The 8,689-nt window shown below is 35.9% G+C and overlaps 1 long non-coding RNA gene across 2 annotated transcripts; it reads left to right on the forward strand.

The window, feature by feature from the left end:
• The first annotated feature begins 942 nt into the window (after window positions 1–942).
• Window positions 943–2,420, forward strand: LOC149191940 (uncharacterized). 2 transcript variants are annotated; one of them, XR_016254851.1, is made up of 4 exons: window positions 943–1,236; window positions 1,501–1,582; window positions 1,735–1,794; window positions 1,896–2,420. It is a non-coding gene; the product is annotated as an uncharacterized LOC149191940 (long non-coding RNA). The 2 variants fall into 2 exon arrangements; XR_016254852.1 differs by lacking the exon at window positions 943–1,236 and adding an exon at window positions 1,246–1,395.
• The last annotated feature ends 6,269 nt before the right edge of the window (window positions 2,421–8,689 follow it).

An 8,689-nucleotide genomic window follows, 5' to 3' on the forward strand; every position in this document is an offset into this window, starting at 1 on the left:
CCATGCCAGTGACAGATCATGAACAACAAACCATATGCATATGCCATGCATGCCAAAACTAGTAAGGAAACATACATGCAACTCGATCCCTTCAAGAGAAGCCCAATGTAGTTGTTGATCCCTATGTCCTCTTGTACTTTCCTGCTCTTCCCTTTCCTTCTTGCTTCAAAACTCCAAGTATGCCACACCCTCCAAGAGTGCTCCAAGAAAACTCTAAGTGTCCAAGAGTGAAGGAGAGAGAGAATAATGAGAGATCTCCAAAACTGAACTGACAAAAGGTTACAAATTGATCCTCATAAGCCTTTTTATCAATTAGGTTTCTATTTTCTTCATTTTCCATTATTTTCCTTCAATTTCCTCCTCACATGCAACTTGTGACCTTTCACCTTCTTTTTCTCCTAATTTCCATTATTTTCATAAATAAATGTGACAAAAATGTCATTTTTCCTTTGTCATTGCCTTTGCTAATTTCCTTAGCCATTAATAAACCAATGAACACCCACACTAGGATGTCTTCCCAACATTCAAATTGGAATAAGTGTCACATCAACCGTGGTTATTATTTTACATTTATGAACTTTTATTACATTAAATTTTCACTAAAATTGTTACAAACCCCCACGGTTTTTGTTTCTCCCATTATAAAGGGTCCACTAATCCACTTGTTATAAGGTCCCATGTGTATTATCATATTTTTGTTTGAAGGAATGATTGTATTCCATTCATTCGACTAAGGTTCGAGAGGCGCACTTGATTTAATTGTCTAAGGCTAGATCATTACATTTATAACTATGGGATTTCCCTTAAGTATAAGCGCTTTGAAATAAAAATATTCACAACCTTAGAGAGAACCTTTTGGAAGATTAATTTTCCAGCGAATAATTTGGATTTACGGAATTATGGTTTTTATGGCTATAATTTCATGGTTCTCCAATCCACATATGCAGTGCCTTGTATGACGTGTTTGTCCCGAGTTAGTCGATTCTGTGGCGATCAAATGGTGGCCTCATGGCTCCTGTATATTCGAGGATGAACGGTCGCGATGCAATTTTTGGAACCAACGGTGGAAGGATTAACAACTAAAACTCTTTAAGTTATTTTTTCTTGGGACTCCTCTTTCCACCTAGTTTCGTTCCGCTAGTTTTTCTGGCACGGTCGCCCTGAAGCGTTACCATTCAACTTCAAATTCTACCTAGAGGTGGCGGAATCCAGTCAGGTGTTGGCACAAGATCTATGGTAATAAGTTACTTTGTGCTTGTAACTAATCTAAATTTAACTCACCTCTCTTCTATTCCACTTTACACCCGGAAGAAGCTGATCTCAGGCTTGTAAATGTGCCTATTTGCAAAAATGGTGTTGGATTAGATTTTTGGGTTCCTCCACCATTTTTAAAGGGTAACCCTTGTCTAAAATCCAACTGGGTTTTTTTTTCTATCTCCTTCTCGCTCTAATAGTTATGTTTCCAACACTGCCCCTAACTCTTCCAGTTTTGTGTTGCAGTAACTCCCTAGGTTCCAGGGATGCCATTTCCACGACGGTCTCTTTTCTCTTTGTCACTGCTGCCAAGCGAAACTTCCTACAGGTAATTTTTTTTTGGATAGATGTCCCGTTATCTGGTTAATATTCACCTTCACCATACATTTGTTTTAAGTCCCTAAATCTCTATCATATTCTTTATGGGGACTACTTTTCATTATTGTATATCATGAGAGTTAATTCACATCTCTTTTGCAGACCCGAGTCTGAGAATTTCGTGATCCCAACCAGGATGAAGGACCCCTTCCCCTTCTACAGGTGTGTTTTTCCCTCGTTTAGGGTTACCTTTCTCTCAGTTTTCAAGATTTTCCTTTTATTTAGATCTGTAGTACTTAATTTCTTATTGTTTCTTTCTACAGGTATAATAAAACCCTCATTGACGTGTCTGGCCTCCGGATTTACTATTCAACCTCTAATGATCGCTTTGGATCTTCACGGGTCCGATGGTTTACCTATATACAAAAGGAAGGATTTTCTTGCGGCGTCAATTATTATGGGCTAGATTTTAGACAAGATATGGTGTTAGTTTCTAATTGATTCAGAAATTAGAAGTTTTGAACAGAGATTGTGTTTGTCTGAATACGAACTCTTAGATAGGAACAAAGACTCTCCTCGATGCGAGGAATCTCAGCTGGGAATTTGTAATTGACAAGTATATGTTTTATTTGGGTATTTACCCATAGCAATTCTATAGGCATAAGTGTATTAGATTAAATTTTTTAGAAACTTATGTATATTTATTCTCTCTATGAGAGGAAGTTTCCTGAACTGGTAGTTGCCAAGAAATCTCTACCATTTGTTTGGTCCAACGATTTTGTAGTTTAAGAAACTAATGCGCTTGTAATGATTGGCATAATATTTGTTTTAACTGTTTGATTTTGGCAGCTGCCTGTAGTTGAAAAAAATAATCTTCTGACAACATTTCCATAAGAGTAAGCAGACCTTTACACCTCTGCATTCTAATTTTTCCTTCTTTATTTAATATAATTTTGTGTTAGTGATAAATTTCAACATCAACGTCCCAATGTATTTATTTATTTGGCATGCATAACTTTAGTTGGATTATGTCCTATCTGGAAACTCATTATACAAAATAGTAACAGAGACAACTTACATGTTTCTATTATTTCCTGAGCTTGAAAGTTATTGAAGCATCGTTATGTGCTCTCTTTTTATTTATTTTTTCTATCATTCCTGAATATTTCTATTTTTCTGAAGTTCAAATTTATTCCCTCTCTGAAGTTTAATTACCGTATCAACTCGATCTATTTCCAGATAGCGTTATTTGTCCTCTGGCATGGATGTTATTGGTCTACTAGAATTCATATTATATTAAGGGCGGGCTGCTACAATTCGTGCACCCCAACTCCTCTATTTTGAACGTTTTTCTTCAATATTCTTAGTTTCAAATTTTGACAAAGTAGGTTTTCTTCAACTCACAACCATGGTTCTGGTTGAATTTCGTAATTCATTTATTATCAGATCTGGTTATAACCCAGATTGTACCGAAGGGATTGGAATCACATTGTATGTAAATTTTCCATTTTTAACGTACTTTATTTGGCAATTTGTTTTTATATCTTAGGCATTCATGATCAAGTTAATCTTGTATTTGGTTTTATGTGTGTCAGTCCCTATGATCCCTATGATGCATAGGGTGTCCAGTTATGGTCTTGTTTTGCTATATGCTTTCAAAACCTTTTGAATGTACTATCTATTCTCTTATATTGCCTCAATATAATACAATTACAGTGTTTTCGTTCTAAAAACATATTTAGGTTGGTGCCTCCATCCACCTATGGCTATTTGTAAAAAGTGCACAACCACATAAGGTTAGCGTCACAGGATCCATGCATCCATAACTAAAGGAATTATAATAAAACTCTTTTTTATCATCGTAAAGCATTCGAATTGGCTCAATGCCTCATTTTTTTTCTCAAATAGATATAAGTTAAAAATTGTTAGCGATAATTAAATTTATTTAGTCCTGATTCCAATTGACATCATCAGCATACCCAAAGAGGGTTTCTATCTATAACTCTCATGGTAAATTTTTGTGGAATTAAATTCTTCTCACCACATGCCAAATCACATAAATGTATTAATCATATATCTATGTATGTACCAGTATAAAATAAATACCAAAGATAGTGTTTATTTATATGCATAAAATAAATACCAAAGATAGTGTTTATTTATATGTATATTTGGTTCAAAATAACAAAATTTAATATAAATTCTTTCCATTTAACAATTACTAATTCCTAGAATTCCATCAACCTCATACAAAACCCCAGCACAATATCTACGTGTTTAATATACCCAAATTCATTTTTGATCACTTAAGATCTACCCTCCCTGCTACTTTCATTTGACACTTAATTACTTCCTCTTACCACGCAAGTACATAATTGTGAGGTTACAAACTAGTCATAATAATTTTCCTATAAACAGTGACTAGAATAACTTGTTTACAACCAATAAGTAAAATAATTTGCTTATCATCAGTAAATAAAATAATTAAACAGGAGTCTACGTAGGAAAATACACTTTTCCACCAAATCATGAACCATCACCACCGGTTCCCCGAGATGAGATCTCATTCCCATTGAATTAATAACCTCTTGTGATTCTAGACAAGGTATTTTATGCCTTGCTCCCCTAGCAGATTTTTCCTTAGCGGAGTCCCACTTTCTAGGGTCTATCAACCCAATAGCCTAGGCTTTTTTTCCATATTTTGAAAAAGGTATCTTCCCCTTTTTTGTTAAAGCCCGCATTTTTCTCCCTCGACGCTTTATTCACCCTTACTCGGTGTTTTTTTCTAAACTGAGTGATTTAATAGATTCTTCTCTCCAATCATATTAAATCTCATTAAGCAACCCAGGGTCTATCAACCCAATAGCCTAGGCTTTTTTTCCATATTTTGAAAAAGGTGTCTTCCCCTTTTTTGTTAAAGCCCGCATTTTTCTCCCTCGACGCTTTATTCACCCTTACTCGGTGTTTTTTTCTACACTGAGTGATTTAATAGATTTTTCTCTCCAATCATATTAAATCTCATTAAGCAACCCATAGGGATTTTTAGGAATGATTTCAAGGAAGTTTGTCTTGATCTTATCCATCCACATTGGTTTCTGGATCTGGGAAATAATCTCTTTAACTCAAGTGTTTATTTCCTAATCAATCTCTAGTTTTTCTTTTTTCATTCATAAAATTTATTTATCATGTCATCACACTTTATTTCTAATTGAGTTCACTATGGCTTTCTAGCCATCAACTAAAAATAAGTCAATCTAAAATAAAATATATTTACATAGAAACATAGGGGTATCACAATATAAAAAAAGCTCCAAAACTAAAGTGACAAAAGGTTACCAGCCAAAAGATTTGAATTGATCTTCATCAGCCTTTTTATCAATGAGGCCTCTATTTTTCTTCAATTTCCTCTATTTTCCTTCAATTTCCTCCTCACATACAACGTGTGACCTTTCACCTTCCTTTTCTCCTATTTTCTTTTATTTTCATAATTAAAATGTCAATTAATGTCTCTTTGCTTTTTCAAATCCTTTGTCATTGCATTTGCCAATTTCCCTTAGCCATAATAAACCAAATGAACACCCACTAGGATGTTTTGCCCAACATTCAACATGGAATAAATGTCCCATGACCTTGGTCTTATTTTGTCTTTATTAACTTTTATCACATCAACTTTTAACCCAAAGGTGTTACAAACCCCTCCCCCTTATGGGAACACCATCTTCGATGTTCTATGACACGTACAACCAACAAAGTCGTTGAAAACGAAAACATACTGCCCCTGGAGCTTTATAACTTGGCTCGATGTAGTATTTACAATATCAACCTACTGAAAAGAAAACCCAACATAACAACCATAACAACATGACAACCATGCCTCTTATTGGATATTTATAACACAACTCATTGTGGTATTTACAATAACAACCATAAATAAATACGTACATATACCAAAACTCATTTTCCTTCACTAGTAAATAATGAAGGATACATAGCTTGCATCTGATCAGCCATCTCCCATGTAGCTTCATCGAGCCCAAAGTGCTTCCTTTGCACTTTAACTTAAATTCTCGATTACGGAGCATGAGTTGTCTCCACTGTAAAATGCACTGAGATTCCAACTAGAATTCTCCTTCTGGCTCCACCTATAATACATACCAATCAATAACAGGATCAACATATTTTACATATCTCCTAAGCAATGAAACATGGAAAACATCATGGAATTTCACTGTTAGAGGCAATGCAATTATGTAGGCCACTGGTCCAATCCTATCAAAGATCTTGAAAGGCTCACAATATCAAGGTGCCTACTTCGCACATAACCCAATCCTCAATGAGTTATTCTTGAGCTTGATGCACAAGTACACATGCTCCCCAACCTGAAACTCCTTAAATGCCCTGTGTTGATTTGCATAACTGTTTTTTTTGTCCTGTGCTCCCTTTAGATTCTTCTTGCTAACCTGCATTTCATGTTCCATCTCTACCAACATGTTCGGTCCTATCAACACTATGTTCATGGGATCACTCCCACTGATAGGAGTATTACAACTATGCCCATATAGTGCCTCAAACCGACTCATCCTCAATGACTCCTGATACCCATTGTTGTAAGAAAACTCTACTAGTGGAAGATACTCTTCCCACTTCCAATGTTGATGCATAACATACATTCTCAACATGTCCTCCAAAATCATATTGGCCCTCTCTGTCTTTCCATCTGTTTGCGGATGATAAGTTGTACTAAAGGCCAACTCTGTACCCAAACCTGCAAATAAATCCTTCCAAAACTTGGAAATCAATTTGGCATCTCTGTCTGACACAATCTTTTTCAGGATAACATGCAACCTCACTAGTTCTTTAATGAATACATGTACTACATCCTAGCTGAATAAGTAGACTTCACTGGAATGAAGTGTGCTACCTTTGTCAACCTATCAACCACTACCATAATATAATCATGATGTCTATATGTCATTAGAAAGCCTGTAATGAATTCCATGGAAGTGACCTCCCATATCCATTCTGGAATTAGAATCAGCTATAGTAGACCACTTGGACGCTTGCACTCTGCTTTTACTTATTGGCAATCCAAACATCTAGCCACAAACTCTGTCACTTCCTTCCTCAGATTCAACCAATAGTAGAAATTATTCACCACTGTCAACATCTTATAATATCCTGAGTGACCTGAATACAACTTAACATGAAATTCCCTCAATATAAGCTTCTTGAGCTCACTGTTGTCCGACACATATATCATGTCCCTAAATATGACCAAACCAACCACTGTGAGACGATAGTCCACATCCTAATCACCTGCACCCTGTTGTTGTAACTTGTGCCTAAGCTCCCTATACCTTCCATCCTACTTTCCTTCCTGCAAGATTTGATCCTGTAAATCCGTCCATATGAACTCATAGTTGCTATGTGATTTACCTGCACCCTTCTACTAAGAGCATCTGCAACCACGTTCCCTTTACCCTTGATGTACCTGATCTCAAATTCAAACAAGTATCTCATCCCACTGTGATCACTCATCAATACAAACCTCCTACCAACAAGATAGTTCCTCCACATATTTAATGCTTGAATGATCACTACCAACTCAAGATCATGTGTCACATAATTCTGCTCATACTCATTTAGTTTCCTTAATTCGTAGCATACCACCTGTCCCGCTTGCATTGAGAATCCACCAAGTCCTCTCTTGCAAGAAGTTGTACACACCACAAACTCTTTATCCAGATCTACAATCTTGAGAATTGGAGCATTTTTCAACAACTGCTTCAACTGCTCAAAACTAGTTGCACATTCTTCTATCCATTTAAATTTATTTCCCTTTCTCTGCAATGATGTAATAGGATAGGAAATCCATGAGAAGTTCCTGATGAACCTCCTGTAGTAACCTACTAATCCCATGAATTATCTGACCTCATCCACATTCCTAGGATTTTCCTATTCCATGAAAGCTCTTATCTTCTTTGGATCCACTATTATGCCTTCCATTGTCACTTCCAGAGATAGCCTCAGATTGCTTACAAGACCAATGCCTGGAACATCTATATTTTCATGTGTCTCATACGATTCTCATGAGACTGGAGACATCACATATATTTTGAACCTATATATATATAATAAATAGCATGGGTTGGTTCATTCATCCAAGGATATACGAACTTTTGGTTCTAGTCTTTTTGATCTCATTAGGATGGACAATTTCAAGTGTATTTATCAACCACTTTGGTTGTTTTGGAGAAGGACTATGGCTCCTATGAGGGTGCAACATCATCAATGTTCAACTTCTCAATTTTGCTTCTAACATCATCCAAATCTAATGAGGTTTCTGGAAATTCCTCATGAGGAAGAGTTGGTTTTGGTTTTGTAGAGGAAGATTCCAAATATTGACCCAGAATTGGGTTCCCCCCTTCAATGTATAGAATCTCATTGTCAAATTCATGATATGTCTTCATCGGAGAAATCCTTTCTAGATGATCAAGTTGTATCTCAATAGAGTCATGAATTTTGGTGGACTCAAGGAATATGACATCCCTAGAAAGTATGAATTTCTTATTTGCATCATCGTAAAGATGATAGGCCTTGGTGGTATCCAAGTACCCAAAGAAAATAAATTTACGACTTCTTGCATCAAGTTTCTTTCTCTATTGTTTTGGAATCAAGGCATAGCAAGTGGAACCAAAAACATTGATTTGCTTGATGGAGGGGGTGTGGGCATACCACATTTCGTAAGGAGTCTTGTTTTGAATAACATGTTATCAACATTTTTTCTTTACATAGACTGCACACAAAACAACTTCAGCGCAGTACATCTATTTCACATTCTTAAAAAACATCATGGAATGGATCATATTCAACAATGTTCTATTCATCCTCTCAGCAACACCATTTTTTTAGGATTGTATGGAATTGTTGTTTGATGTTGGATCCCATGTTGTCAAAGATAAGATTGAAAATCATTACTAGTATGCTATGTTCCATTATCAATAGAAAGGGCACCAATCTTAGTTAGTGCTTCATTTTCTCATCCATACATGAAAGATTTTAAATGCTTCAAATGCTTTAGACTTGTCTTTCAACAAAGACACCCAACACATTCAGG

The sequence above is a fragment of the Pinus tabuliformis genome, chromosome 2_2 (genome assembly GCF_031772625.1).
Source record: "Pinus tabuliformis cultivar Carrire ecotype Pingquan chromosome 2_2, CPIR1, whole genome shotgun sequence".
In the NCBI taxonomy this organism is placed as follows: domain Eukaryota; kingdom Viridiplantae; phylum Streptophyta; class Pinopsida; order Pinales; family Pinaceae; genus Pinus; species Pinus tabuliformis.